Source organism: Danio aesculapii, chromosome 23, assembly GCF_903798145.1.
Source record: "Danio aesculapii chromosome 23, fDanAes4.1, whole genome shotgun sequence".
Classification (NCBI taxonomy): domain Eukaryota; kingdom Metazoa; phylum Chordata; class Actinopteri; order Cypriniformes; family Danionidae; genus Danio; species Danio aesculapii.
The window spans coordinates 44,039,960-44,047,225 of record NC_079457.1 but is presented as its reverse complement, the minus strand read 5'-3'; positions in this window follow the sequence as shown (position 1 = coordinate 44,047,225).

The window sequence follows — 7,266 nt, the reverse complement described above, 5'->3', positions numbered from 1 at the left end:
ATAGGTGAATCGGGTAAGCTAAAATTGTTCGTAGTGTATGTGTGTGAATGAGTGTTTCCCAGTGATGGGTTGCAGCTGAAAGGGCATCCGCTGCGTAAAACATGCTGGATAAGTTGGCGGTTCATTGCGCTGTGGCGACTGCAGATTAATAAAGGCACTAAGCCAAAAAGAAAATAAATGAATGGTCTTTAAAAACTTTATTAAATGTTTTGGCGTACAGTGCAAAGCATTTACAAACAATGCACTTACTTTTTAGCTAGCTTTTTAAAACGTATTTCAAAAGCAGAATTTTGAAAGTCAGTAAACATTGCTTAATGAAAACCAGTGAGGGATTTGGGTCAGAGTGGTATAGATTTCACCTCTTTTCTCAAAGCTTGGCTCAAAGTGCAGAACTCAATTGGAAGCAGATGGTGAACCAATGAGGGGTGAACTAACCTACTAATGATACTACATGAAATTTAGCATTTGCACTCCATCTGGTTGCATATCCCTTTGGTTATGGGCTGTGAAAACATGACATATTTATGCACCCGCTGTGGATACTTGAGTACTTTTGGCTTGCTGGTGACAATCATTTTATGCCCAGTCAGACTATGAGTAGCTCATCAAATGATATAAAACAGAGACGGAATCAACTGTATTGACCTAAATCTGGTAGTTTGGTGTTTGCTAGAAAAGTTTGCTTGTTTTTAAGAAGACATTATATTATTTAATTTTAATATGTAAGAAAAAATGAGTTTATAAATTGCCTCATGAAGCATAAAACATGCACCTTCAAAATATTCATTCATTTTCTTTTCAGCTTAGTCCCTCTATCAATCTGGGGTTGACACAGCAGAATGAGCCACCAACTTATCCAGCATGTTTCACGTAGCGGATGCCCTTCCAGCTGCAACCCATCACCGGGAAACACCCATACACACTCATTCACACACTATGGACTATTTAACCTACCCAATTCACCACATCTTCGGACTTGTGGTGGAAACCGGAGCACCCGGAGGAAACCTACACGAACACGGGAAGAACATGCACACTCCACACAGAAATGCCAACTTACCCAGCCGAGGCTCAAACCAGCGACCCTCTTGCTGTGAGGCGAGATCGCTACCCACTGCGCCACCGTGTTGCCCACCTTCAAAATATATGAATGATAAACACATTGCAGTTTTATGATTTGAAATATCTATTATATATCTTTATTGTTCGATAAATGAAGTAATCAAGGTCTGTAAAGCAAATAAAGTGCAACATGTGTTGTCGACTTCATCATTTTAAGCATATTATTTAATCTCTACATGAATTATTTTCAACATTAAAAGGAAAGTAGGGTGGCGCAGTAGGTAGTGCTGTCGCCTCACAGCAAGAAGGTTGCTGGTTCGAGCCTCAGGTGGGTCAGTTGGCATTTCTGTGTGGAGTTTGCATGTTCTCCCTGCGTTCGCGTAGCTTTCCTCCGGGTGCTCCGGTTTCCCTCACAAGTTCAAAGACATGCGGTACAGGTGAATTGGGTAGGCTAAATTGTCCGTAGTGTATGAGTGTGAATGAGTGTGTATGGATGTTTCTCAGTCATAGGTTGCAGCTGGAAGGGCATCCACTGGGTAAAACATGTGCTGGATAAGTTGGTGGTTCATTCCGCTGTGGCCACCCCAGATTGATAAAGGGACTAAGCCAAAAAGAAAATGAATGAATGAAAGTAAAGTAACCACAAAACCACTAAACAATTTGTGTGTGTGTGTGTGTGTGTGTGTGTGTGTGTGCATATATTTTAAACTATTTGTTCCACCTACCTCATAATGACTTGGGCTTAATTTTAATCTAATTGAAATATGCACATTCTTTCTAATTGAAGGCGGATTGTTCTAGTGTCACTACTATTTGAGATTCTTAGCAAATCTAAAAAAATAAATAAATAAATGCTGAACACACTAGTAGTTAGAGGTACAGAAGAATCTAAGCCAACCAACAGTGCCGTTTCAGTGGGCTGTATAAAAATATACATCCCTCAAAGCAGTATGGGGTATCTAAATCGTTTTAAAATTTTGTTCAAGTGTTGCTAGGCAACAGCAAAATGGTCTCAGCCTCCTTGTTATATCTGTGTTTCTGCTGGGGTTTGCTCCCATTGATATCTTTTTTTTTTTTTTGCTCTTCTTTCATTAGTAAATATTAAACTGTACATTTATTTTTATTGTGTATTTATTCATACATTATTCTTATTATACGTTCTACTTTCTAAAATTACATTTGATTAACAGAGAAGACTTAATGTTTAAGCCGGCATTGTTTCTATAATTTATTTCTGAAACAAATGACACTTTCCCTTTCCTTGTTCCTTGTTTATGCACAAAAAAATTCATAACTACAACCCCCACGTGATGTTTTTGTAAATATTAAGATTTAATAAATATATGATTTCTGTTTTAAAGACCTCCAACCAAATATACAATGCGCTGAACAGCATGACTACTACGAACACTGAGAACATCACATTGTCTGCAATCTCTCCTCACTGCACTGTGCTACTAATCTACTGCATTCACCGCAATCACTATGGAAACTGACTTTTGCCACACCGCCGCCACTGAAACAGACATCCAGCAAATGCTGTCAGCAATTGTCCACTGACGTGTGTTTACACGGTGGTCTGAATCAGTGATTTATGTAGACCACAGGAAAAGTATTATTTCTCTTATATTACAGTGTTGTAGCGTAACCCAGGGCTGAATTATATATCAGCTCTCAGACACACTAGTGAGCGACTCAAATTCCTCAGCAAATTCTAAAATCCTCATAACAAATGTCACAAATTAGTCCACAGACAAAGCAGCGAGTCCTCTGTTTAAACATAAGGTTTGGACAAAAGGAGTACATCAAAACCTTTTTAATCGAACCACCTGCCTCTGGCTAAAACGTATGAAAATGCTCTTCATGGTTTTAAAGGGTTTATCTGCTTCAAAGGCAGCCGGCTGATGCATCGCATCGACTGTGCAGTCCTCCAGCCCAGAAAGAATGCGCTCAAGCCTTCGGACAAGTTTCTGAGCTCAGTCCTCATTCAGGGGACAGTCACCCCCCCCCCCCCCCCCCCACCCCACCCCCAATCCCTCTTTATTCATTTTTACATAAGACAAATTTACATGTGCAGATGATGTCAGCTCTGATTCTGCATACCACCTCCCCCTTCCAAAAACATGCACCAAAATAAAGCATTTCCCTCCTGAGTGCAAAGCATGTTTGTCAGAGATGCACGTAATAATCCTCGAATGTGATTTGTGTGCATTAAACAGCATGTTATGTGCTACGTGTTAATACAGTGGTGAGACTGAATGATTGACTGCAAAAAGATCATTATATTTGGTTGTAAAATAGAATGGATATATAATGGCAATATGCAGAGCAAAACGCGAGGGAAGCATCTAAAATCCGAAGAGAAAATGATCCTTCCTTCTTTGTGCATGTTGCTGTCACCCCAGATCTTTTCAGAAAACTGCCACAAGCGTGCCTCGCATTTGAATTAGGCTGATGAGTGGAATCTGTGCCCTCAGAGAGGCCAGCGGCACTTCCAACGTCACATGACACTTAATTAGGGATTCTTTTACATTATAAAGCTGGAATTTTGCCAAATGTCTATCAATTGTTTTCAGTCGATGCACTAATAACTGCGTGTGCTGCTGCCTGGGGTGCATCGATATAGCACATTCTCTCTGCTGGCATCTCAGAAAAAAAGAACGACAATCGAGATTGTGTGTCAAAACAGCCAATGAAGGTAAATCTAGTTTTAGATTTGAAGTTTCCCTTTGATGATTATTTGAACGTTTGGAGATGTTTGGAAGGTTATAACCACATGCTATAAGTAAGCAGCGGGTATAACCACATGCTATAAGTGAGCAGCAGCCTCTTTAAAAAGTCAATGTAACCAAATAACAACTTAGACAGCAGGTTGCACTCCTCACTTGCTACACAAGGAGATTATTATTAACCTAAGCATACATTATGGGGTAAATTGGATGCATCAGGACGTATAAGAGTTTTCTGTGAAAAATGCAACACTACTGGACTGCAGTTAATAAAACTTTGCAAAGGCTACTACTGGAGTCAATCGTGGTGTAATGCACATAAAGCAAGAATTGAGAAAGATGTTCTGTAAATTTCTTGAAGGAAATGTTGTGTACTGAACATTTCTTTACATGTGAACTGTGTATTGAGACTGCACAAGATTAACAATTTGCAACCTTTTAACTTACACCCTTTAAAGGGGACATATTATGCAGTGCAAACATCACTTTAAACACAGTTGTGCGGCAACATTGTGTGAATATGGCCAACCTCTGAAAGGTAAAAAGTGAATTTATATATATATATATTTTTTTATATATATATATAAATACACTTGCTAAAAAAAGTCTGCAGAAACACTTTGATTGACATGCTTCCTTTGTATAGTTCATCAGAGGGGGAAAGTCCTGCCCATTAGTGACAGTCTCCCTTATCAGCATAAACAGCCCTGAGTGAGAAGCAGCCGTCCGCCATTAGAACTGTTACACTGTACCTGCTGAAGATAATGACAGTGACTAAGAGCCATTATAAGTGTGGAGTTTTAGGATTAGACTGCCTTCTTCTGAGACATTTCACATTTTCAGTTGTTCACAGAGACAACACTAGTCCTGTTTTAATCTGTTGCTATGCTGACGCATAGGTATTTGTAGCTCCACCCTTTTATGAAAAGAGCAGAATTACGTTTGAATCATTATTATTATTTATTATTATTAGAATATACAAAAAGGTACACAAATTGAGATCATACAAATACAAAGAAAATGAAACAATAACAAAAACAACAACAATACTGTCAGATACTGGCTGGTGCGTGTGTTTGTGTTTGTGTATGTGCGTGCGTGTGTGTGTGTGTGTGTGTGTGTGTGTGTGTGTGTGTGTGTGTGTGTATGTGTGCATGTAAAGGTAACAGGTCAGAGAACATACAAAAGGAACAATAACAGTCAATAAATGAAGCAAGTAACATAAATATATAAAAGAAAGAAAAATCAGAATGAAACCAGTCAGTGACAAGGAGTGACAACAATGCTAGTGATATAATGAGAGTAATAATGACAGTAAACGAGCAAGAAAGGACAACAGTAATAATCATTAACAACAACCTCTACAATAATAATAATAATAATAATAAATCACAAGTACTAAACCAACTATTACTACAGAGAGTTTCTAATGTTACAACTATTACTACTGCTACTACAGCCACAACCACTACTACTACAACAACGTCTACTACTACTGATACTATTACAACGACTACCATTGATACTACTACATCTACTACTACTACTACTGATACTACTACAGTAATGACTGTTACAGACTTTTTACATCTTGTGAAAAGAGGCACATTAGGCCCCCTTTAAGGCAGGACTAACATTATATTAAATGGATTAAATCAACAATACAATAACCTGCCAAGATTAGCTGATTACCTCAAAAGTCAATAGATACTGTCTGTTCATAACATGCAAATGTATCGTTATCCTGTTTGTACATTCCAGCCTTTCTGCCGGAAAACTTTAAAGATTTGTTCTAAGACCTAAGCATTATTTGAAATTATTCTTTGCTTCAGTGATTATTTAAAAAAAGACAAAACTGGTTGATTTAAATTGCAGAATGCTTATTTAAAAATACAACCGAACCATTAATATGTTTAAAGTCATTGTAACAGGCTACCAGAGACAGGATGAATGTCAAAAACAGGTATCTTAATTGGCAGGAGAGTAAATCATTTAAGCAGGTGAGTATTAGGCAAATAAAGGCTAGAAAGGTTTCTGTCTACCTGGTTGAGTCATGATGATGATGGTAGATGATAAGGGAGGTCTGTGATTTTAGAACTAGCTGCACTAGCTGCACACTGCACTAAACAAACAAAGTTTAAATAAAGGCTATAACTACCTTATATTGGGAGACCCTCATGGGGATACATCACCAGTAAATTCTGATATTGTCACTTATAGGAGTGTCAGTGTTTTTTTTTCTTTAAAAACGACTGACACCATTTCTACTATTTTTTAATATGCTTTAATAGCCTTGTATGTTAACAATAATAATCAATAATTAATTTTTAAGCCTAGATCTGGTGGCAAACTGCTTCTTTTTTTTATTTATATTTACATATACTTCCAGCACTTGGGTTCATGTGTACTCAGTGTTGGGTGGAAGGGCATTCACTGCATAAAACATATGCCAGAGTAATTAGCGGTTCATTCTCCTGTGGCGAACCCTGACAAATAAGGGACCAAGCCATAGGATGTACAGTTGCAAGGATTTTCATATACATTATTTGAATTCATTTACTGTACATTAATTGAACAATTACCATTCTGCAAGGGTCACTCAGCTTTATGTGCCATTTAAATCACACATTATGTTTAAACATTAATGAATCCTCACCAACACTACTGTATGTGCAAAAATACATTTTCCAAAACATAAAAAAATACAAGTTTGAGCCATCTAATATTTTTGTAAAAGAAGACAATGGCCTCATCTAAAGGCACAAAAACAGACAGAATTTATTTTAGATACAAAGCTACACAAACATTCAAATGTGTTTAATTATAAAAACGTGTAGTGGAATTCAGTAATTCAAACACAAGGAGTTTCGAGATTTACACAAACAAAAATACAGTTCTGCTACAGTTCTGTTGCCAGGAGAGGATCTATTTTCTGTCGGTCATGTCAAGAGTCACACAAAAGAAGGGTGTGGGGGTGGGTGGCTTTAGACTGCAATGCGATGGACTGGAAGAGTCAAGCCTCCGGGTCGAGGTGCATAGGCTGGAGGTAATAATGTGGCTAAGGACTTATTATATGTCCGGTGCAGCATTGAAAGTGTACACTGGAGCTGCATCTGGAGCGCATGCTCTGTGACTGATAATTGCAGACAACAGCGACTGTGTGGAGAGATAAATGTGCCTTGAGCTACTCTTCCTGTAATCCCTCATTTAAACAGGCGGATAGAGCTGTAGCACGAGACCACACACAAGCATATACTGACACTCAGACTATTTAACTTGTTCAAGGTATTGAACTCTTTAAAAACATACGCATATCTAGTAACTGTGTAACAGTCAATTCAGAAATCAGAATAATCAGAATGTAATCTGAATAAAACTAATGTTTTACTGAAAACAGCTATTTGTTTCTTATGTTGAATTCAGCTGTGCAGTTTCACAAACTGGAATAGAAAAAAAACTATATATACAACTGACT